This window comes from Lepidochelys kempii, chromosome 12 (genome assembly GCF_965140285.1).
Source record: "Lepidochelys kempii isolate rLepKem1 chromosome 12, rLepKem1.hap1, whole genome shotgun sequence".
Classification (NCBI taxonomy): Eukaryota; Metazoa; Chordata; order Testudines; family Cheloniidae; genus Lepidochelys; species Lepidochelys kempii.
This window is the reverse complement of record NC_136391.1, coordinates 15,678,587-15,702,391: the sequence shown is the minus strand read 5'-3', so window position 1 is coordinate 15,702,391 and position 23,805 is coordinate 15,678,587. Positions and strand designations below refer to the sequence as shown.

The 23,805-nt window shown below is 38.9% G+C and overlaps 1 long non-coding RNA gene across 1 annotated transcript in view; it reads right to left on the bottom strand.

Moving 5' to 3' along the window:
- Positions 1-21,359, bottom strand: part of LOC140896222 (uncharacterized) — a 46,140-nt gene extending 24,781 nt beyond the window's left edge. The window contains exons 1-2 of the long non-coding RNA XR_012154469.2: positions 21,281-21,359; positions 19,765-19,903 (exon numbers count right to left, since the gene is read on the bottom strand). This is a non-coding gene — a long non-coding RNA (uncharacterized LOC140896222). The remainder of the gene's footprint in view (positions 1-19,764; positions 19,904-21,280) is intronic.
- Positions 21,360-23,805: the final 2,446 nt, after the last annotated feature.

The window sequence follows — 23,805 nt, the reverse complement described above, 5'->3', positions numbered from 1 at the left end:
GCCTTCTATCCAGCATGCTCCAGGGCTCGCAAAGGAGTTCTCAAAAGGGAGCTCTATGGCTGTCTTTTGTAGTGCCTGAGCCAGAGGAATCCTCCAACAGCCAGAACTAGAGCTTTTAGTGCCACTTGATGCTACTTACACAGTAAAAAAGAGCTGGGGCAGGGGTAACAATCTCGCCCCCAAACTCTGCAAAGGCCTTATAAGTCAGTCTCAACGGGAGACTGTCCAAGAAAGATACATTAATCCCTTTGAGTATGGTTGAATACTTAAACTAAAATACTAAAACTGGTACAGAGTACTAAATAAAAATGAGCAGAACAGACTATTACATACCCGTGGTACTCAAATAGTGTATACCCTAAGGGTATAATATTGGGCTCAACATTAGAGAAAACTGGTTGATCATACAATGCCTATTATTTCTTAATTATATCTATTTTGTGATACGTGTACCCTGCCAGCATTATTTAAAGGAAGTCTGATATTCAGAAATAGGCATTGATTGGAAAAAAAGGGAAAAAACCCCAAAGTTATACACTAAAAGTAAAGTACTGAGTAAAGGAATGGATCACATCATTAATGTAGGATATAGTTTCATGTGAGTGAAAAATATATACAGCAATTTGCATGGTGGCAAAAAAACAATTTGATTCCATACAGAAACCTTTCCTGTCTTAATTTTAATAAATAATATGTCAAACCCTGAGATTCTCTCTTAGGCCTGATTCCATAAGGGCAGATCCCTCTACTCACATGGAGCTCATTGCAGGATCAGGACCTTAGTTATTTCTCAATCCTTACTCAAGTAAGCTTCTTTTGATTTTGATGGGAGTTTGCCAGAATAAAGAGTGAGTTACAACTGAAGAATCTCAGGATTTGACCCAGAGGATTTTTTCCTTTTGTATTGAGCTGTTATTTCATTTCTCTTGCTCTTTATATTTGCTGCTTAACTTCTCTTTTCATGTCATGTTCATAGTTCTGTATAATTTAGTTTTACTAATATTTTACCTGCTGTTATAACTCTTAAGTATTTCATGTATCTTTACTGATCTATGCCTGTACTTGATAAATATGTATAGTTTCTTTAAAAAATCAGAAAAGAGTTAAAATAAAGTCATGCATTATGCTAACAATGGCTGGCTATTTTTTAAATCAGGCCGTTCAAACTGCATGTCCAATATCATGGACTATTTTGCAAGTTACATCATTTTCAATACCTTTGTCATAATAAACATTTAAAATGTTCTATTCCATCCTTTATTTCAATAAATTGTATTAAAGGAATGTGAGGCATTTACTCATTCACTTGGCTCAGAATAAATCACAACGTTTTATAGGGTTACAAACATACTCTTTACATCCAGCTTGTTCAAAACATGGTTTCTTGTAAGCTTATTAGAACTTTATTAGAAGCTTAGCAGATTCCTGCCTCGGTTGTCCTCATCCTCCCTCTCCCATTCCCTTTGATTATCTGTTACACCCACTTGTTGTGTCTTGTCTTAAATTAGATTTTAAGTATTTTGGGGCAGGGACTGCCTCTGACCATGGGCTAGAGTTTGCCTTTAGGGCGGCCCAGCCCTGAACAAGGGACAGTTTGTAATCTGTACTAACCCAGGAGTAAACCTGGAAGGTGTTGTGACTCAGACATACACCTCTGCATCACAATTCCTTTCCTGCTTTCTCCTTGCTCTGGGGTTAGCAATTTGCTCCTGGCCTATTCCAGCAGCAAATTATGCAGTACCCCAGCTGGCTGAGCTGCACTGGTTAGAATGTGGTAGGGGTGCAGCAAAGGCTCTGCCCACTCACCACTCACCTACTCCAAGGAGGTAAGAAATGGACTCGTTGCCCTGCTTACCCCTATGTGCCAAGAACCAAGTGTAAGGGGTGTGGACAGTTCTTACTCCCTCACACTCTATGTTGTGGATGTGTAGTCCACTCACAGTCTAGCCACCTATCACTATTACTCAAGATTTGTATTTTATGTCCTGAAGCATGAGGTCTGTTATTCCCTTGAAACGTTTGTGACTTAATTTCCCAGTTTACTGCAGCTATTGATTTCAAACTTGTATCTATTCACTCCACTTTTTTAATCCTATTAAACTGTCACCATGTTTTCTTGCAGCAGTGAATTCCACAGGTTTGCTAAAAGTTTGAATTTTGCAAATGGTCAGTTTCATTGAGTGTCCCTCTTCCATTAAAATAATGGCTTAATCTTGCAGAGTCTTTCTACATAAGACCTCCAACATGTAGCCTTTCCTATCCATCGACACAGCTAAAACTCTCATTCAGGTTCTCATCATCTTGCATCTCGATTACTGCAGCATTCTTTTCTATGACTTGACAAATGCTAGCTTGATCCATTGATATCCACTCAGAATGCTGCTGTAAAGATCATTTTCCTAGCCCATTGCTTTGACCACATACCCCTCTTTTTGCATCCCTTCACATCACAGACTCTCTCTTCTCTATCATACCAAACATAAGTTATGTCTCTTCTCCTATGAAGCGCCTCACATTTAGGAAAAGCCCCCAATAAATGTCCACAAAACTCATTATGCTCCTTCATAATCTTCCTTAAAACTCTTCTTTGCCACGAGGCCTACAAAAACTTAACAAGGCTTAGGCTTCTGGTGCACTGAGACCAGGCTTAGGCTGCTGGTGCACTGCCTATCATGCTGACCAATATAATCTCATGATTTCCTTGTACTCCCCCTTTCCCGCATCTGTATCTATCTATTGTTTCTTGTCTTTCTTTTAGCTCGGTGTTTGTCTGGCGCCTAGCACAATGGGGTCCTGACTGAAGCTTCTAGGAGTTATGACTATACAAATAAACAACATAATAATCACTGAGAAGGAGTGCGTGACTGATTTACATTAGTCGAGTCACTATTCTGTATACCTTTGTCATGTCACCTGTTCTCACCTTCTCTAGTGCAGATCTTTTAACTCTCTTCTCATTGTAAGTCACTTGTCAAGTAACTTGCCATTTTCTGGGCCTTGTCACTGTAATTGGAAATGTCCTATAGCATACATTAGAAAATTCTATTTCTGCTACAGAATTCTAAAGAAAGATTATCCTTCCATTAATTTTTATAAGTTTTAAAAGTAGTTTCAGTCAAGCCATATTATTTTTCCATAGCACCTGATTGGTTTCACTGCTTTTAAGTTTTGTAGGAGTTTTCCAATAGGTCAAACTTAACAATATCCATCTTGAAAAAAGATTAAAAAAGCAAACAAAAGAGGATGCATTAAAGGGTAACACATAAATAACACATCAAGAACACTATTACATTTATACCTTTCTACTGTAAACTAGCATCATTTCTGCAATTTTACTGCCATTGTCCACTGAAAAATATATTTCCACTGAACTCTATTTTCCTTACAATTGTGTTGGAAATGTTTTCTTCTAGTTGATTTTGTAGTAGACTCATCTGACTATCCGTGATCTGAGAGCAGGTTGGTAGGAAATGTGTCTTCATCTGTGTTTGGAAAGTGCTTATAACATTCTAAATAGCGATAAAATGGCCAATATGCTAGTCAGCCAGGAGTCTAACCTACTTGTCGCTAAATGAAAACAAGGGTGAAGGTGAAGCAGAGGTTAGAGGAATTCAGAAGGATGGGCCCAGACTCTTACAGGTTGTCTCACAGCTATGCCTGCTGACTGGCTCCTAGTAAAGGAGAAAGACAACATCAAGCTGTTGTTATGATTTTTTTAAGAATCAACCAATTTACCAAATTTCTATCTAATTTCTTAATCAGACATCCTAGGCAGACTCTACATCTCTGTTTCTTTATACTAATAGTATTTTGTGCTGTCCTGACTTTGCCATGTGCATGGCAGTACAACATCCTGTATAACTACCCTTTTGACTGTGTGGCATATTTAAGGTGGCTCCTTCTTTGAATTTTTTTAAGGCTCTGCTCGCAGTTTCACCGGGACAACTCTATTTCTTTCTATGGTGACTTGCTCCCTGTGCAACCCCACTGCAGTCAATGAAATTACACAGGTGTAAACAGCAGAAATGTGGTCCCTGGCTTTCAAATATAGGGGATATTGGTCATACCATTAAGCCCAACACAAGGGCCTTTTAATTTAAATGTAATCTGCAAAAGACCAAATTACCAGCAACATGTTCTCATTAATTCCTATAAGGGATGCTCAGGCTTTGACCCCTTATTGTTCTCCTTATCGGGAAGTGGCTGAGTCATAGTATTAATAAGCCATCACTCACTTAAATGGTCATTCACTGCTCCATGGACTAAAGACAGGCTCATCCTTTTGAAGTGGGACTGGGCAAGCAAGGCTGCTGTAATGGGCTGTGATTATTTTCACTATGAATGCTCCTCTGGCTTTGAAAAATTAAAAGGAGAGCTCGTTTTCTTTCTTGAGTATTTCTCACACTGGCAAAAAAAAATGAACACTTTGAAATGTAAATGATTTAATCTTTGCAAACCTCTGCCTCAGAGGGAGCTACAACTTCATTTACAAAATGAAGACATTTTAGGAAATGATTATCATTGTAAAATTGAGGCCGGCAGGGGGTCTGAGTTCAAACTCTTAGGATATCAGCAGTGTAACAAGTTTGATCTTCCTTATTGCATTGCTTGCATTTGCTCGTGTGGGTTCCAGCAGAGAGACATTGTAAATGGGAATTTGTTCCCAGTAGTTTCCCTTAGTTAAATAAAATAGTTATGCTCATTGTTTAAAAAAAACCAACCATTCTAATACAATTCATGGCAAATAAAAAATAAGATTAAAATTATTTGGATTAGTACACAATTGGTGTGTGTATGTAATTTAGTACTTGAAAAGTACCGACAGCTTTGAAGGTTGAACTCGTTTGTTTATCCACAGCACAGGCAACAGTAGTGCTATCTTTACTGTACTGTTGTGTCTCAGACCTGATCTGGCAGGACCACCCCAAGTGGGGAAAGAGTATTTCATTTAAATGGAACCATTCAGTCCTTGGCCTCCTCTGCTAAGACTCCCAAGACAATTAATGCCAGTGGTAGTGCTGGATATAGATTAGGTCCCTTAGTAACTGACAGAGACTACTGACTCCCATCACAAGGATGCAGATGGTAGCAGCTTTCAGTGATTAATAATCTAGACCATGATCTGAAATCTGATCTGGATGGACAGATCCCTGCACGCACATGCGATTCGACTGAGATTAGTGGCGCTCCATAGAGAAAGAGGGATCAGTCTGTATGAATTGTACCTTAGGAGGGAAGATGTTAGAGAAGATTCCCACTGGTGACTTTAGGGTGGGATTCAATGCTCTCTCACCCGCTTTACACCAGTGTAACTCTACTGATTTCATTGGAGTTGCTCCCAGTTTGCAGTACTGTACATGAGATTAGAATCAGGACCTTTAACTCATTACCTTTCCTCCTGAGCCAGCCTGTCTCCCAGCATGATTTACTCAAAAGCATGACTTCAATGTAAACTGTAAAGACACCAAATCTTCCTCGTGAAGAATCCCTGCTGTTACTTTGATCTCACTCTAAAAATTGAATGTATGCAACTCTGGCGACATTCAGAAGTGTAAGCAGTTGAATGCATCTATGCATCTACACATGCAAGGACAAAATACTGAATTTACCAGTATTCAATATCTGACCATGGTAAAAGTGAGTTGAGAATTAAGGGCTGTGTGTGCACAATGTACACAGCATAGACTGAATAAGTTATGGAGAGCTAAGCCGTGGTACTGATCCAGACCAAACTTCTGAGGCTTTCCTTACACTAATCGTGAGGAGCAAAATATCTGCATTGTGTTTTAATATTCTATAAAAAGAGAGAAAAATATGCACTTGGGTTAAAAAAAGTCTGTTGAAAATGTCCACAGCATGTAGAAAAATAAAGAAACCTTTTAATAGGTTGCAAAAAAAAAAAAAGTGTAAACAGCATCCAGTATAAAGCCAGGCTCATTGCTTACTGTTTTTCTGGGCTTAAGCAGGTGTTTTGTTCATGTGCACTGAAGTGTGAGGCAGCTGTTCTCTCTAAGGTATGAAGGAGTCCATTGTGAACAACAGTCAGCTTTGGTTCCAAGGCAAGTTTGTAAATTGGACAATCCTAGTAACAGAGGTAAGTTCCACACACTTCCTTTTGGATAGGACTTCTTTTGCTTAGTTGAGCTACACACCTGACAGGTGCTGCAGACTCAGAGTCAAAGATGAGGGTGTGTAACCAGAAACAAAGGTGAGAAAGAAAGCCCTGTGGAGTAAATCTGGTCTTTAGCACACAGCATGTCAACTGTATCTAAATGATTGCAGTATAAATGTGCTATTTGGTGGTTTTTTATGAGTTCTAAGTGCCACTGACCTGAAAGATACTCATTCAGTGGAGGACTGACCTCTGACTGTTGAGTACTATGTCCTATGATATTTTACATAGCTATTTGCATATGATGCCTATAACAGAAGATTACTCTGTTGGCTGATGGGCATTGTGGCTAGACGGGAGGCTATGGGACTGATGAATATGAAGGATGAATATGTAGGCTAGCGATGAAATAGCACTGAAGCGGGGTCCTGAAAGTTATACTAGATTGTGAGCTCTCTAGGGAAGACCATGTTTGTTTTACTTATTTCTACAGAGTGTTGCACAATGGAGCCTTTATCCCCACCGTAATAGAATTAATAAGTTTTTTTAATGGACTGTAGCTAGTGAAACTCCATGGAGAATTCCAGAGCATTCAGTGAATTCTGAAACCTCAACTCTCAAATGGATAGGGTGCGACTTCCTCAACCTCTAAGGAGATTTGATTTGATCGTTACTGTTAATTTTTTTCCCCAGTCCTGGCCAACAAGACTTACAAATACTGGACCCTGATTCTTTTTGCAGGCTAAGAAGAGAGATGGTAAGGGGTTTTGGTTAAAGCAGTATTGCCAACTCTCATGATTTTGTCATGAGTCTCATGATAATTACTGTTTTCCTTAAAGCCCCAGCTCCTAGAATCAAGTGGATATGTGATGACTTCAGCCTTTATTCTTAAATAAAAAGTAAGTTTGTAGCTCTCGTGGCTGTGGAGAAAGCTACAAAATGTGACCCCAGCAGGCAAATAAAAGAACCCCAAAGACTCAAAAAGCCGCAGGCAAATAAACAGAACCCCAAATCTATTATTTTTACATCATCTCATTATTTTAAAGCCAATCTCATGATTTTGGTGAGCCTGACTCATGATTTTTGAACATTTGGGGTTGGCAGTACTGCTAAAGTTCCTCCATCAAATGCTTTTATGCACAGTATTCATATAGATCAAATGTCTCAGTATGAACATCACCCTCCATGGACTGCCATTAAACGTGTGGCGATAAACTAATGACAATAGTCATCTTTAACGTAAGTTCCTTTTAGCTCAGCATTTTGGACAAATAACTCACTGTTTTACACTAGGGGTTGGGGGAAGCTGAAATAAATGTGCAACATGTTGCTTCATTCTCTATTACTGAGCTTCTAATTTTAAAGAAGTAGGGAATTTAGCTACTGGACTGGGATTCTTTAAGAACTGGCTGCTTTGAACTAACCTGCAAATACTCTGCTATAGTTAATTCACTATCAACGCAAACTATTTCCAAGTTGTTGTTTTCTTAATATTGTCTTTAGTGGCAGATATTTTACATATTAAAAGTATTTTTCATGTTAGCCTAATGAACATGAATGGCTGCTGTAATCCACCAGGGGAACATATATTTGGGTTTTCATTCATGCTTTAGAGTATTGTCACAGTTAGGCACAAAGGAATAATCTGATTGTTTCCCAAATAAGCAAGAACAAATCGTGATTGAAGGATTCCTTCTATTTAAAGCTATGCTTTGCAAAGCCTATTGAGCATGTTATCAGAGTCATCTCTAATGCATATACTAACTACACAAAGCTGTTGTATAGATGCCATTCAAGAGCCAATTTAGTATCAAATGGTCAATATTGCTGACTTGCAGATTACAAATATCACAAGATATTTATGTTTTTGTATTAAATCAGGTTGAAAATAAGAGGCAAAACTCTGGGTCGCTCCATTTGTAATTAAAATAGGTCTGAATTTGAATCGATGTTTTATGATTTTGTTTGGCTGGGATTTGAAAAGCGCCACCACTGATCCAGTGCCTTTGCCTTTCACAAAATAATGTGAAATTTGTATAAATGGGCAAAAGAGCATTAGATTACATCACCTTGTAGGTCAGCTGGAAAAGCAAGAGCATTAAGAGTGAGTCGTCCACAATACGTATTCTGATTATGAGAAAGCAGAGTGAAAGGCAAAAAACAGGTGTTACAGGACAGTGTGAGAAATTATGTTAGGGGATGATTGTAGCAAAGGGGTTAGATTCCCTCTGCTATCTTTCTGTGGTCAGACACTAAAACTACCAGGGGCGGTCCTCATATGTTTGACCTCTGGGCAAAGATAACTCTTTCATACCCTCTGTTCCACTTTTCCACTTTGTATCCAAGCCCTCTGCTATAAAATGTAAAACCAGCACATAGAACATGCTGCTTTGGAGGTCTGCCACTTGCATTCAGGCAACCATTTGTACTTTTGCAGGCGTAATCAATCTCCTGTTGCTATCAGCAGGGGAGTGGAGCTTTGCTGCTTTATGGCTTAAAAGTAGTTTTGTGCAAATTCTACTCTTCTCTCCCCTCTCCCCCCTCCCCCCAGCCCCGCTTTTAGCTCCACTACTCATAGGATTTTCAGGGACATGGGCTAGAGCTGAGAAAAGAATCTTGTTTGATTTAAGCATAGAGGGGTTTTTTGTGCGTGTTTATATTTTCTCTGCATCTATTAAGGGGTGTGGGGGAGAGACTTCATTTATATGTTAATATTAGCCAGCACCCTGACTAAACTGACAGAACTATTTCATGGGAAGCTGACAAATTTTGTCAGCTAGGCTATACTTCCACATCTCAATGGTGGCAATAATCTTGATTAGCAAAACAATTGGGGGGCCAAAGCAGTCCTGCTGCTCCAAAGGCCCTGCTCTCAGGTTACAGTTTGCTAATGTGATGCATCCAGAGAGTCCTTCAAGCTTGAAAAAATTCTCAAAAGCAGCTGAATTTAGGCAAATGAAGGGAACCATTTTGGGGGCTGGACAAAAGGGGTTAAATTGATTGACCATGTCTCCATAGTCTTATAATAATCATTTACTTAACAAGTGCACAGAGAATCATTCCATGGTAACTGATGGAGTTAACAGAGGAAGTTCGAATGGAATATCTGTTTATCGGAGACGTATGGGAATTTTAGCCAAAAACCAACCCATCATTTCTATCTGTAGTATTGGGTCTTACTTAGAAACAGCAGTAAAATTAAAAGGATTACAAACACTTTATGATGGCATCTTCTCTGAAGCATTCCAGGCTTCCATTTTTCATTAGCTTGCTGCATTGCTAATTAAACCTTTGGAAATTAATTGCTCTTGTACTGAGGAAATGAAACTGCCTTATAAAGGCTTAAGCAGTCTTATTTTCAGTGTTATTTATGGCACCTATTTCTGCCTGCAAGCAAGTTATTTATATCGTCACCTTATTTGAATCAAACAGGCTTCATTATTATATACAGGATCCACATTCTGCTCTCATTTACACTTGTTCAAAACGGGGGCAGCTCCCCTGCTATTAGTGGAGTCACTCCGCATTTGCATTCATCTAACAGAACAAAATTTGGCCCACTGGAATTACAGGCTCACAAGAATTAGTCTGGCCCATATGGGCATACTATGCAAAAGCCGAGATGTTATACAACTCTCTTCAGAGTTTGTGTGCCAAATTCTACAGTTGTATGTGTGTAAGTTGCATGTGTGGTATCAGTCAAAAAACAGATCTCATTGTAAAGGAGGGTGTAAAATAAAGGCCATCCCACACTTTACTTGACACCCTCTGATTGTTGCTTTCCTGCTATACACACAGCCTTGACATGTAATTTACACTCCTTTTTCTATATAACTGTACATTATACTACTTTACCACTTACACTGTGATTTTTATCCTTGTAGAATTTAGCCCAATGTGTATACAAATAATAAGTATACCTGTAAAATGCAATGATAGATGTGTCTTTTTTTGTAATGATTCGGGGAAAAAAAAAAGTTTCCTACCTATGGCAGTCATAGCACATATTTTAAATTTGCATGGAGCTGCTACACATTGAACTTCTTTAGCTTCAACAGCTCTTAATTCCATAATTTTATTAGATATTCTGCACACATGAAGAAGGGACCAGGTTAAATCACAGAGAAGAACAAGACAAATTATTTGTGCTTTTGCTTCCTGTTCTTTGAAGTTTAGTACCATAAACGCTATTATGGTGAAATTCAAACTTTTCTAAGCCAGCCACTTGTGACCAATGTGCTGCAAGTACATTCATAACTCTTCCTTTAAATCTCAAAGCCCACTTCTTCGGTGCTGTTTAGAAAGATGAGCAACATTTTCAAATTTAGTTAACTGTGTACAGTTAGAATATTTATTTTAACTCTCAAATTTGTGAGCGCAAATACAGGTGAACATTTTTCAAGCACTGTCTTCTGCACATTCAAGATGTATCATATAAACAGGCAAAATCCTTTTCTCTAAATAAGCGGTGTGTGTGTAGGGTAAATTCTATCCACCACACTATCATAGCAATTGAAAATTGAACATGCAAAGTTGCACGTGCATAAATGAAAACCAGGTGGAGGCTTCCTTGAAAATTAGTCCTCTTCATCCTGAGTCTCCTGTCAATAGCATCATTTTTATGGTGCTGGTACTCCATTGATTTAAATGAAGATACTTCCAACAGACACCAGTGTAGATGAGAGGATCGTCAGCTCCCTTATATCTAACCAGGAAATGGGTACTTAAAAAACAGCATCAGAAGGTGTCATAATGATTTGGCACATAATCCTGACTTTACTCAGGCAGAGCCCTCTTTAATGCCAGTTGGAGATCCGCCTGAGTAAAGGGTTCAGGAATGGGTCCATTGAGCCTTTGAAGACCTTGAACCACATTGGCTAAATCACATTGTAAACAAGCATTTATTTTCTGCAGATCTTATCCAGCAAAACAATGATTTTCAGAGATTGACAAGACATAACAAACAAAATAATCATGAAGAACTAAATCCAGTGCCCTCAGGAATTAAAACTACAGTCGGGAGAGGGGTTTACTAACACGCAACATACTGGCAACCTGCATCAAGCGGACTTGAAGAAGAGCGCTGTTTCCTCTTCTTTTTAACAGTTCTGTTCACAGGCTCAGTTTTTTCACTACTTCGTGTTTCCAGATGTTCATAACTGAATTAATTTTTTTAAAGGAGCCCAGAGGGCTGTTTTATACCATCTGTCACATGGTGCCATAGTGACACAGAAACAGAAAAGAAAAACACCATATTACACCATTGACATCATATTGCTACATCTTCATTAAGAACTAGGGCTGTCAAGCAATTAAAAAATTAATCATGATTAATTGTGCAATTAAAAAAAATAAAAGAATACCATTTATTTAAATATTTTTGAATGTTTTCTACATTTTCAAATATATTTATTTCAATTACAACAGAACACAAAGTGTACAGTGCTCACTTTCTATTTATTTTTTATTACAAATATTTCTGCTATAAAAACTAAAAGAAATAGTATTTTTCAATTTACCTCATGCAAGTACTGCAATACAATCTCTTTATCATGAAAGATGAACTTACAAATGTGGAATTATGTACAAAAAAACTGCATTCAAAAATAAAACAATGTAAAACTTTACAGCAGGGGTGGTCAACGTATGGCTCCGGAGCCACGTGTGGCTCTTCAGAAGTTAATATGAGGCTCCTTGTATAGGCACCGAACCCAGGGATGGAGCTACAGACACCAACTTTCCAATGTGTAGGGGGGGTGCTCACTGCTCAACCCTTAGCTCTGCCACAGGCCCTGCCCTCAACTCCACCCCTTCCCGCCCCCTCCCCTGAGCCTGCAGTGTCCTCGCTCCTCCCCAGAGCCTACTGCACACCACGAAACAGCTGATCGGGAAGGAGGGGGAGGCGCTGATTGGTGGCGCTGCTGGTGGGTGGCAGGTGCTGATGGGGGGGCTGCTGACGAAGTACTGTGGCTCTCTGGCAATGTACATTGGTAAATTCTGGATCCTTCTCAGGCTCAGGTTGGCCACCCCTGCTTTAGAGCCTAAAAGTCCACTCAGTCCTACTTTTTGTTCAGTCAGTCACTCAGACAAACAAGCTTGTTTACATTTGCAGGAGATAATTCTGCCTGCTTCTTGTTTACAATGTCACCTGAAAGTGAGAACAGGTGTTCACATGGCACTGTTGTAACCAGAGTCGCAAGATATTTACGGACCAGATGTGTTAAAGATTCAAATGGTCCTTCATGCTTCAACCACCATTCTGGAGGATTTGTGTCCATGCTGATGATGGGTTCTGCTCGATAACGATCCAAAGCAGTGCAGACCGACGCATGTTTACTTTCATCATCTGAGTGAGACAGCATGACCGGAAGGGGGATTTTCTTTTTTGGTAGTTCGGGTTCTGTAGTTTGCACATCGGACTGTTGTTCTTTTAAGTCTTCTGAAAGCATGCTCCACACCTCATCCCTCTCAGATTTTGACAGCACTTCAGATTCTTAAACATTGGGTCGAGTGCTGTAGCTATCTTTAGAAATCTCACATTGGTACCTTCTTTGCGTTTTGTCAGATCTGCAGTGAAAGTGTTCTTAAAATGAACACCATGTGCTGGGTCATCATCTGAGACCGCTATAACATGAAATATATGGCAGAATGCAGGGGACATACAATTACTTAACACATTATATTTTTAACAAGCGTCATCAGCATAGAAGCATGTCCTCTGGAACGGTAGATGAAACATGAAGGGGCACACGAATGTTTAGCATATCTGGCATGTAAATACCTTGCAATGCTGACTACAAAAGTGTAACGCCTGTTCTCACTTTCAGGTGACATTGTAAATAAGAAGCCAGCAGGATTATCTCCCATAAATATAAACAAACTTGTTTGTCTTAGTGATTGACTGAACAAGAAGTAGGACTGAGTGGACTTGTAGGCTCTAAAGTTTTACATTGTTTTGTTTTTGAGTGCAGTTATGTAATAAAAAATCTACATTTGTAAGTAGCACTTTCATGATAAAGAAATTGCACTATGGTATTGTATGAGATGAATTGAAAAATATTATTTCTTTTGTTTATCATTTTTACAGTGCAAATATTTGTAACAAAAATAATAATATTAAGTGAACACTGTACACTTTTTATTCTGTGTTGTAATTGAAACCAATATATTTGAAAATGTAGAAAAACATCCAAAAATATTTAATAAATTTCAATTGTTTTATTGTTTAACAGTGCGATTAAAACTGCGATTAATCACAATTAATTTTTTTATTGTAATTAATTTTTTGAGTTAATCACGTGAATTAACTGCAATTAATCAACAGCCCTATTAAGAACCATAAACACCCACCCCCCCCGCCCTACATTGTTGATATCTTTATCCAAACACCCATGATGGAACTATCTCATTTGGAGATTGCTTTGGGCAATGGTATAGGTTACAGTGACAGATCGGAAGTTATGAAGCCCTGGCATCACAACGATGCTAAGGATTCTGGTTTTTATTCTCAGGCAATTTATGAACAGCAGAGAATTTCTCACTTCCACATGCTCAAACTTTCAGGCCAGGAGGCAACACCTAAATCAAAAGCATTTGCCACAAAAGTTTCTCTACGGCATGACATTATGGTGATTCCTTTTCTGAGCGAATACAGTGCAAACTTTCCAGACAGTTCTCTTTCAATCTATGCTTCTTTATAATTCTCATATTGCACCAGATAATGGGTTTCAAGACCCATTGTATTATCCACATGCAACCAAACTCCGTGGAGGGCTCTCAGCAACATTCACATCTGTGTTTGTGTGCGGGGGGGGGTGGGGAGGGGAAGAAGGAGAGCCAAAGGGAAAGATATTCACTGTCTATAGCACCACAAAGATTCCCTCCAAAAGGTAATGCAGCTGATCTGTATTACCAGTCCTGAAGCACCCCTTCTGTGGTAGGCGACGTGTAAGGTCTCCTCATGGCAGTAGAGGCCCCATGTTCTGCCAGGGCGGGAGTGGTGCCCCAAGGCATGGCGGCAGTACACAATAGGAGAAATCTGGGGGCAACCCCCTTGGCCTGTCCATGGGATAGGGCACATTTTCCCATCAACCTTTACTGAAAATTAGAGTAAGTCAAGAGTCTCCTTGTGCTGTAGTATTCCTCATTATTTTTAAAAAATGAAGGGATATATATTCTTTACTTGATAAATGGGTGTGCACGCATCTGTATGTGTGTAATTCATCACTGGGAGAATCTCACAAAACTTCATTTACATGATTTTGTGGAAGAGATATTCAGACCTTTGTGTATCTCACTCACAAAAACTAGCCTGATCACTGCTCTTGAATGACCAAACAATGCCTCAGCTTAGCTGAAATGTTTCCAGTGAAGTTGTAAGTGAACAAGAAGCTTGAATCAAGCACTGGAATAAAAGCCCTCCACAATTTCAAAGAAAAGATAATAGATTTGGTTTGGTTCCAAACATCGTCAGCTAGATGAACACCAAGGACAATGTTTAGTTATAGATTAATAATCCAAAGTACAAATAGTTCTGAACAAATTGGGGGAAAACATAAAACCACAATATTAAGCAAACCAGAGGCCAAAGGTCTGCCTGCGGTTACTAACCATTCTCAGAGTTATCTATTTTTTTAAAAGTGATGACACAAACTATACTTAATAAGCTACGGAACTTCACAACACAAATATTAAGGTGAATCAGCCTGAATCATATATGCTGCAAAGAATCATGAAATGTAAAAATCAATCACCGTGTGTGCAGATCATAGTTCTTATGCAAACAGCAGTAATGAAATCACATTTATTTGCTGAATAGGAAAATGAAGATTGCTTTGCTCTCATTTAACAAGGACTCTCATTTAGAAGGGAGGGATTCTAAATTATGATTTAAGTTTATTATGGAAAGTTCTCAAGAGTTCTCATTTCTGCATGCTCCTTTAAACTGGCTGGTGAAATGCCAAGTTATATGTGAAAGATTCTATATGAAATTTCAAATTCCATATGAAAGAAAACTGGCTTAATAAATCTTATTATTTAGGTGACCATGTGGCTGTAATATGTAACATCACTGGAATTCTACTTTAATCATATTTACTGTCAACTGCTTATAAAGCATTACCTACAGAAGTAACATGGGTTGTGGATTGTTAAAATATCTGAGGAGTAAATGGAAAAAGAAAGAGAGATGGACTTTCTTTCAACAGGAAGATAACAGCTAGAAAGACAAATTCAGACCTGCAATTTCATATATACCAGGTCTGAATTTTGTCTCACATTTTACAAACTGTGATCATTCCTTAGTTTGTACCACTAGGCCCACCATCAAAGGTGACAGCAGAAGGCCTTCATGCAATACAACATGCAAATCCCACCAGTGCTCTATTTTGAGGGACTAAGGTAAGATTTAAGTGGTGCACAATGTGGTTGTCCTCTTCACAGTCAATATTAACCTTTTTTCTGTTGTAGATCATTTCCCAAAGCAGTCCCAATTTGAATGAATGGGAGCACAACTCCTGTTGGCTTCAATGGGGGCTTCATGTGCATACTCTGGCCACAAAAATTTGTTTCATGACATTTAGCACAAATGTCACCATTTTGTTTTGCCTAACTTCACACCTTTCCCCACAGCTTACACCTCCCACTTCAGTTCTGATTTAGTTGCAATTTTCCCTGAAATCTTGAACAAGTTTGCATGTTTAGTCAGCACTGAATTTTAAGCCTGGAGATTTCCTGACCAATTTGAGGTCTGATAAAACTTAAACCACAGCCTTATATCCTTTAGACTCTGATTCTATGTTACCATTCTATATGCACTGTATCAAACTATTCACATTTTTGCAACATACAAAGAGGCTTTTCTTTTAGTTCCCAAACAAATGACCTCTTCAAATTCATAATGAGGAATGAATCGAGCTAAATGGACTTCAAGGTGAGTCATTCATTAATCATAAACAAAACAGGACTGGAATCAAGGACACATCAGCACATACTGTAAAGGTAAAAGGTTGCACAAGCTTTTTATTTAATATTAACTACATTATGTTTTTTTTTTATGTGAATTCTGAGAAGTTGATTTTCTCAGCTTGTTTGGAAGTGTTCAAAGTGACTGGCTAATCGCTCTCCTCAACCACTTTCCCTTCAAGTTAATATTTGTTTAACAAAACTGTATCATGTGTTATGTGTTTCTCTTCCTGACGTTAGAAAGCTATGGACATATTTAGACTAAAATTATTTTGGCAATTATGTAAATAGAAAAGTGCTGGGGGAAATTTCACAATCAGAGGAGTTATGGGCCAAAGCCTCAGGTGGCTAACTCCACTGGAATCAACTATTTCATTGGAGTTATACTGACAGAATTTGGCCCATACCATTTAAGAGGAGGCCAACCATTGCATTTACAGAGCTCCACTCAGCACAGCTGAGAAACTGGGTGGTGGGGAAGGAGAGAAGGCTTTAAGCCAACTTTACTATTCCTAGCTCTGGAGACCAGGTTGGGGTCAGTAATGCAGTTTAGGGTGAGGACTGCTCTAAATTATACCTCACTGCCCCTTCAGCTTTTTTTTTTTAAATAAATCAGTCAAGCAATCAATAAAATCAATAATTCTTCTCTAACTTGTTATTGTCCATGTGAGGGGGAAATGGATCACAGCTATGATGGTGAGTACAGTTCCTAACAGCTGTTTTGAAGCAAAATACTGAGCTCTGATCTGGATGGTGGGTGCTAAGCTAGGAATATACAAGAGGTTGGGTTCACAGGCCTGTACTGATCTTATTTACACGTTTTACATCCGTGTAATTCCATTCACTGCAGTGGAGCTATTCTTGATTTACATCAAAAACAGTCTCAAGGTCTTGGGCATGAAGGTAGGTGAACCCTCCCTCCCATACACAGCAATGTGAGACCTAGCGAGGACCACGGTGTGCAAGGTGAGAGTTGAGTGACCCATTTGGAAAGTACTAGGTCTAATCTGAGGGGGTTAACAGTGAGTACCACAGGCAGGAGACAGCATATCAATTTAAGTCCATATACCAAGGTAACAGGCTTGTCCTTTATACGGGCAGACTTTTCACCCTCAGTTCTGACTTTGAAAGATGTGGAGCATAGAAGTTGGTGAGGCAGATTCACAAAACTAAACAGCAGAATCACCCACAAGCTCTAGAACATTCTGTTGCCCAACCAAGACCCAAGTTCTGTTGGAAACACAACAAATGTAGCTAGTGATTACATATATATGCCAGGAGTTCAGTGGTGACTAAGCCTGGCTCTCCCTGCACGAGATGTGCAACGAAACAAAGGTCAACTGGCAACTCTGTATTTTCGTAGAAAGAGAGAATAGTATTTGGACAACAGAGGAAATTAAATTAAACTGCTGCACCTGTTGCATCCAAAGCTGAAATTCATATTGTCTGAACATGCTTATTCTGTGAGCATATTTGACTGAAAGGTTCAGCAGCAGCTTGAGACACTTTCAATAAACAAAGGCGCAAGAGAAAGTGATTTAAACACATGGGGCCATGCTGCGACGTTGCACCTGTGCGATGCAGGGATTGAGTGGAAATACTCTGAGGCCCAGGGCAGAAGGCGGCAGACTGCCATAAGGAGAGCGGGGAACAGCACTCTTACACGTGGGGCAAAATGAAGTAGTGTGCTTTCTCCATTGAGCCTGCTGCAAAACACTAGCCGCCATACTGGAACTGGGGTAAGATGGAATTCTGGCCACCTCATTGACTACATTTTTTAGGGGACCACTGGATGTTGCTGGGTATGCTAGCCAGCCCCCCCACCCCAAAAATGTAGGGAGTGCTAGAGTAGGTACAGTGCGTGGCTCTACATTTGTGCAGAGTGGGGAGAGGAAAAAGGGAAGAGGTCTTCCTAGCAGTGCATATACACAGCTGCTCAGATAGTCCAGTGATGGGCATGATCTAAAACCCAACAGAATTGCACCCTTGATTCTGTGTAATCATTGTCCCTCAAGGGATCTCTAGTTTTCACAATATTACTAACCCCCTCCAGGGCTAAGGCACAGAACCTGGCTTTTGTCATACATGTATGATGCAGGCAACTTTAACTTTAGCAAATACATTTTCAAATAATTGTTTTAGAATTTCCATCAATTTGCCTGTTTTTCTGAAAACTCTCCTCCAGGAGAGGGTAAATAGAAGAATACTTTCCTCTCGGATAAAGAAAAGGAGTACTTGTGGCACCTTAGAGACTAACCAATTTATTTGGATAGGTATCTTGGACCTATTATCTGCACTGTGGATACTTCAGATAAATAGCCAAATACTGGCCCATTGTGTAAATGGCTCCAAAACAGATATGTAATATGATGCAAAACAGCTCTATTGTGAGCCCTTAATCTAACAAGGAATCCTCCCTCCCCACTGTCACACACCATAGCAGCCCTGAAGCAGGGTTACTATTACTCATCTGGGGCACTGGTGGGTCAGGAGGGTGACAATGTCAGAAACCCCTTGAGGTGGTTCTTGGGGTGATGTAATATATTGAGTCACCACTCTCAGAGCAGATTATTCACAGTAATCTGGATTGTTTGGTAAAAGCAAACAATATGTGTTTTCATACAGCCACATGTAAAGTTATACATCTAGGAACAAAGACTGTAAGCCACACTTATAGTATCGGGACTCTATCCTGGGAAGTAGTAACTCTGAAAAAGACTTAGGGGTCATAGTGGATAATCAGCTGAACAGGAGCTCCCAGTGTGATGCTGTGGCCAAAAAGGCTGATCTGATCCATGATGTAAATAGGGCAATCTCAACCAGGAATAGGGAAGTTATATGACCTCTGCATTTGGCATTGGTGAGACTGTCGCTGGAATACTATGTCCAGTTCTGCTGTCCACAATTTAAGAAGGTTGCCGATAAATCAGAGAGGGTGCGTGAAAGAACCACGAGAAATAATAAAGGATAGGGAACAAAACTTTAACAATGGACTTGAATAACGGACTCTTCAATTTAGCAGACAAAGGTATAACGAGATGCACTGACTGGAAGCGGAAGCTAGACAACTTCAGACTAGGGTGTGTGTGTGTGTTTGTTTTTTAAAACAGTAAGCGTTACTAACCACTGGAACAATTTACCAAGAAAAGTGGTGGATTCTCCATCACTGCCAATTGTAAAATCAAAATGGGATGTTTTTCAAACAGATAGGCTCTAGTTCGAAAAGGAATTAATTCAGGGAAGCCCAGTGGCTTGTGTTACGCAGGAGATTAGATGAGATGATCACAGTGCTCTCTTCTTGTGTTATACTCTGTGACATCTATTCTTGCCCTGGACAGTGCTGGATGGACAGTTCTCATTGCCAGGTAAGGAGCCCTACATACACTAAATATTCAAACCACGCACCCTTATGCTCTTGATTCACCATGGCATAAGAATAAAGTGTTTTTTGTAGCATATCACATGTCTCTCGGAGCACCACCTCTCTGGAGGCTTTGGGGAAACCACAGAATCAGGGAGGAAATGTCCAATCTCACAGAATCTGGCCCTTAGCAATAAAGATATGAGAGGCAAACATTGCCCTTAGCTTTTCAGGTGTGTTAACTATCTCCCAGACTACAATTTACATGAAGAAATACAAAATACTATGTCCACTTACGTAATCAGTCCCACGATCATGTTTTCCATACCTTATCTGAATAACCGATGCAAGTCCTGGAGGGCTGCTGTGGTATCTTTTTCCATAATAATCCCGTCACCTTCCATCTGTTAATAATTAGCTACGTAATCCATGTGTCATGTTATATAGTCATCAAAAAGTGATCTTACCTGCATATAACACACACAAAACAGTATGATAAGATACTTTTAAAAAGAAGCGAGAAACTTAAACATTAATAAGTAGAAAATCTGGGAAATCAAAGCATTTTTCCTCCTTTTTTTTTTAAATAGCCTTTCATTCTTTTTATGATTTTGTCTTTGAAAGCTCTTTCTGTGGATGACAGTTGATATTGTTCTTCCATCCTTCTGCAGACAGCATTAGGGAGGGAGAGAGAAAAAAACTATTGTAGAGCTTCTCGTCTCTGCAACATGATTTTTATAATTAATATATACAACTGAGCAGAGAAAGGTACGTTATAATGAAGTGCAATTAAGAGGTGTTTGTTCCTGTCCCACACACAAGATGACTATAATTTCCCTGGCTGTTTAGAAGTAGACCATGATCATTATATTTCACACATATCTTTTCTACTTTTTTTTTTTTTTGCACTCCTGATTTTGTTTATTTTCAATTAAAATACCAAACAAACATGAGTTCAGAAAATCTGATATTCTGTTAACATCATCTTTTAATTACACTTCTTAGCAATCATTAAATCTAACATCCCACTCACAAAACCAAATTCTGTTCCAATGTATACCCGGCATAACTCCATTCATACCTATGGAATTATACCACATTTACACTGTGGTAAAGGAAAACAGAATTTGCTCTGTCCCCAGGCAGTCTGGCTCACATGCAACTTCTGAGTTATTAATCAATTAATTTTAAAATTAACTTACCTTAGAACAGTGGGTTTAGTTTACCAAAGCTGGGTTTAGACTATAATGCTTAAATTTCAGTTTTGCATTATTTGTATTGTGGTAGCACCTAGAGGCTCTAGCCCCATTGTGCTAGGGTCTGTACCAACATGTAATAAGAAAATGTCCCTATCCTGAAGAGTTTACAAGCCAAATTCACGAGACAACCATTGGATGCAGGAGACAGAGAAGAGGAGAATATGGAGATAAGTTTCTGTTTGATATGGATCTGACAGTTTGTGCTTTAATTACAACCCCAACATGTTGGTGCCTTAATACTGATATTAAGAATAAAGATGGACAAAGCCAACAAAAGCTGATTTAATTGTGGATCAAACTTTGCAGTTCAGGCCTGGGTCTGCAGGAAGTTGATCCAAAATGCTGAATCTGGCCCTCCCCAAACTTGGTTTCGGAGGAAGTCCAGAACTGAAGCTGTCTGTGAGTTTTGCAGGTTGGACCAATTGCTAAGGACGCAAAGGAGCTAAACAAACATTCTCCCCCTCCCTCTTTAGATTTGGAAAACCCTTGTAAACCAATTCTGCAAAGCACCTAATAGTGACAGTGGAAAGCCAAACCAGCATTTATAACCTTATTAAAGCCAACTGAATCCAATGAAAAAACTACCTCTGACTTCGATGGGCCTTGGATTAGGTCTGTATAATTTTGCTCAGATCCCATTTACAACCATAGGTAAAGAGCATACTGTTTCTGAAAACAAGATTAAAACAGATTTAAAAATGTTATTAAACCCAATGTTAAAAAATTATGTAATACACAGGTTAAGAAAAGAGTGTCTGTACATCTGGGTATAGTGCTTAGATTATCCACAAATACAAAGTTTGTTTTAAAATTCATAAGATACATATGTACATAATCAGCAATAACCCAAATTTAGGTGAATAAATTTAACAATACAGTTTAGATATTAGCATTCAAGTATTTGAGTACATCACACATGAAAAGTTATACAGAGAGTTGGTTGTGGAAAGCAAATATATCAATACATGAAGATTGTCCCTCAGCAATTGAGAATTTAGGGTAGTACTACCCCTGCCTATCTTGTGGAGATGACTTTCGAGAGGAAGGAGGGTATTATTTCTTAGATCTGAGTGAATAATTTCCAGCTGCATTATTAAATGAATGAATCCTCTGTCTCTGCTTATAGGATGGCACAATTTCTTTGAAAAAATTCAAGAAGTTTGAAGCACAAATATAAATTTTACCCTCTGTGAGCACTTGTCCTAGTAAAACTGAATAGCTCAAATTTTCATGGATAGGGAATATAAAAGGGGTGTGAGCACAGCAATACAAATTCATTTTTAAACTGTAGTGAATATTTGCCAAACCTTCTTGTGACATTTGCTCAACTCTACAAAACGCTTGCTGGAGAAAAAAAAAATTTCATATTTCGATATATCTACATCACTTTAAATCTATCTAAAACATCATTTTTAAATTCATTGTTGGGGTTCCCCAAATGATCTAAAATATAAAAAAATTAAACCTTCTGTTTTTCAAAATATATTATCCATTTACCCTGTTAGATTACTGACCTACCCTCATATTTGTGTTCTTTCTCTCTCTGCTAGTGTCTCCAACTAGCTTCACTTCAAACTACAGCTGATAAAAATTACAGGATCAACTTCCACATCCCGAATCCCTGCAAAACTTTCCCCTCAGTATCTTTTATTCACTCCTCAGTTTTTCCATGCGATATTTTGACAGAATTTAGTCTGCTTGTTTTAATACTGCTTTATATGACTATTAATTTAATTGGACAGAAGGAGCCTTCCTACTAGACTGAAATGTTCAGTGTCTAGTACTTGTGCAATAGACAGGTTTCAGAGTAACAGCCGTGTTAGTCTGTATTCGCAAAAAGGAGTACTTGTGGCACCTTAGAGACTAACCAATTTATTTGAGCATAAGCTTTCGTGAGCTACAGCTCACTTATTACCGTGTGTGACTTCTCTTATCTGCTACCAATAAGCCATTTTGCACTGGTATCCCTTCACATTATGTTTTACACTAAAAGTCATAAAAAACCCTCTTATTTCAAAGAAAAAAAAATCCAATCCAACCAGCTCTCCCCCATTAACTAAGAAAAAACCCAAGTCTGCCAAAGTAATGATCTTATCCCAGTTGCTCTGTAGTAGATGCGTTAAAGTGATCATGTAGACTTCTCACAGTAACCATGTGTGTTAAAAGACAGATTTGATGGGATTTGCATGTTAATTGATTACAAGTGAGGAGCCAGCCATATCTTTCAGCAGTTATGGAAAATTATTTACTATAATACACATTTGGAAACACGGAAATGGACAAGAAAGTCAGTCTAATTTCATTCTTTGGATTGCATAAAAAAACCTAAACAATTAGAAATTAAACCACCTTTCCTCCTTAGGCTCCTTGCTAATCTCCCCTAAACTCCTCATTAATCCTTTGTCCTCCTATATTTAGTTAACATTTTATTGTACTGCCTACAGTGCAAATCACTTGTCGAAAGCAAAGAAATTGAAACTGCATGGCATCAGTCATGGGATAAACAGCATTCCTGTATAAATGACAGATGCCATTCCGGCAAATACTTATGCACAAGTAACTTTACTTAAATGAGTAGTGCTATTCAATTCATTGGGATTATTCACATGAGTAAGGAACTGAGAAGACTGCATACATGTAGTACCATTCATTCACCAGAGATGGTTAAATAACCATTTAATGGACTGCAAAGGAAATGCCATATTGTCATGAGCATGGCACAGCTCTCATCCTTCTCACCTTGTCCCAAGTTGGAAAGCTCCATTAATAATCTTAAACTAGTAATTCTTACGTGACAGCTTGCTGTACTATCCCACTTGCTACGAGGCCAGATCCCGTTCTGTTTAGATCTTTAGGGTCATGATCTTCATTTTGCTTTTTAAAGGGTGTGATGAAGTCACACAAAAAAAAGAGAACACACAGAAAAAAGAGAACACAAAAGAGAACTCCTTGGGACTGTCACCTGATGTGCTGAAATTACCTCTGAGCCAGTTTTCCCTGCCAGTTTGGGACTTCAGAACTCTGTCTTGTTGAGCCAGACACACTAGCCTGCTGCAACACAGACCCAGGGTCTGGGCCATGCCCCCAAAGCTGCAGGCTTTAACTGAAAA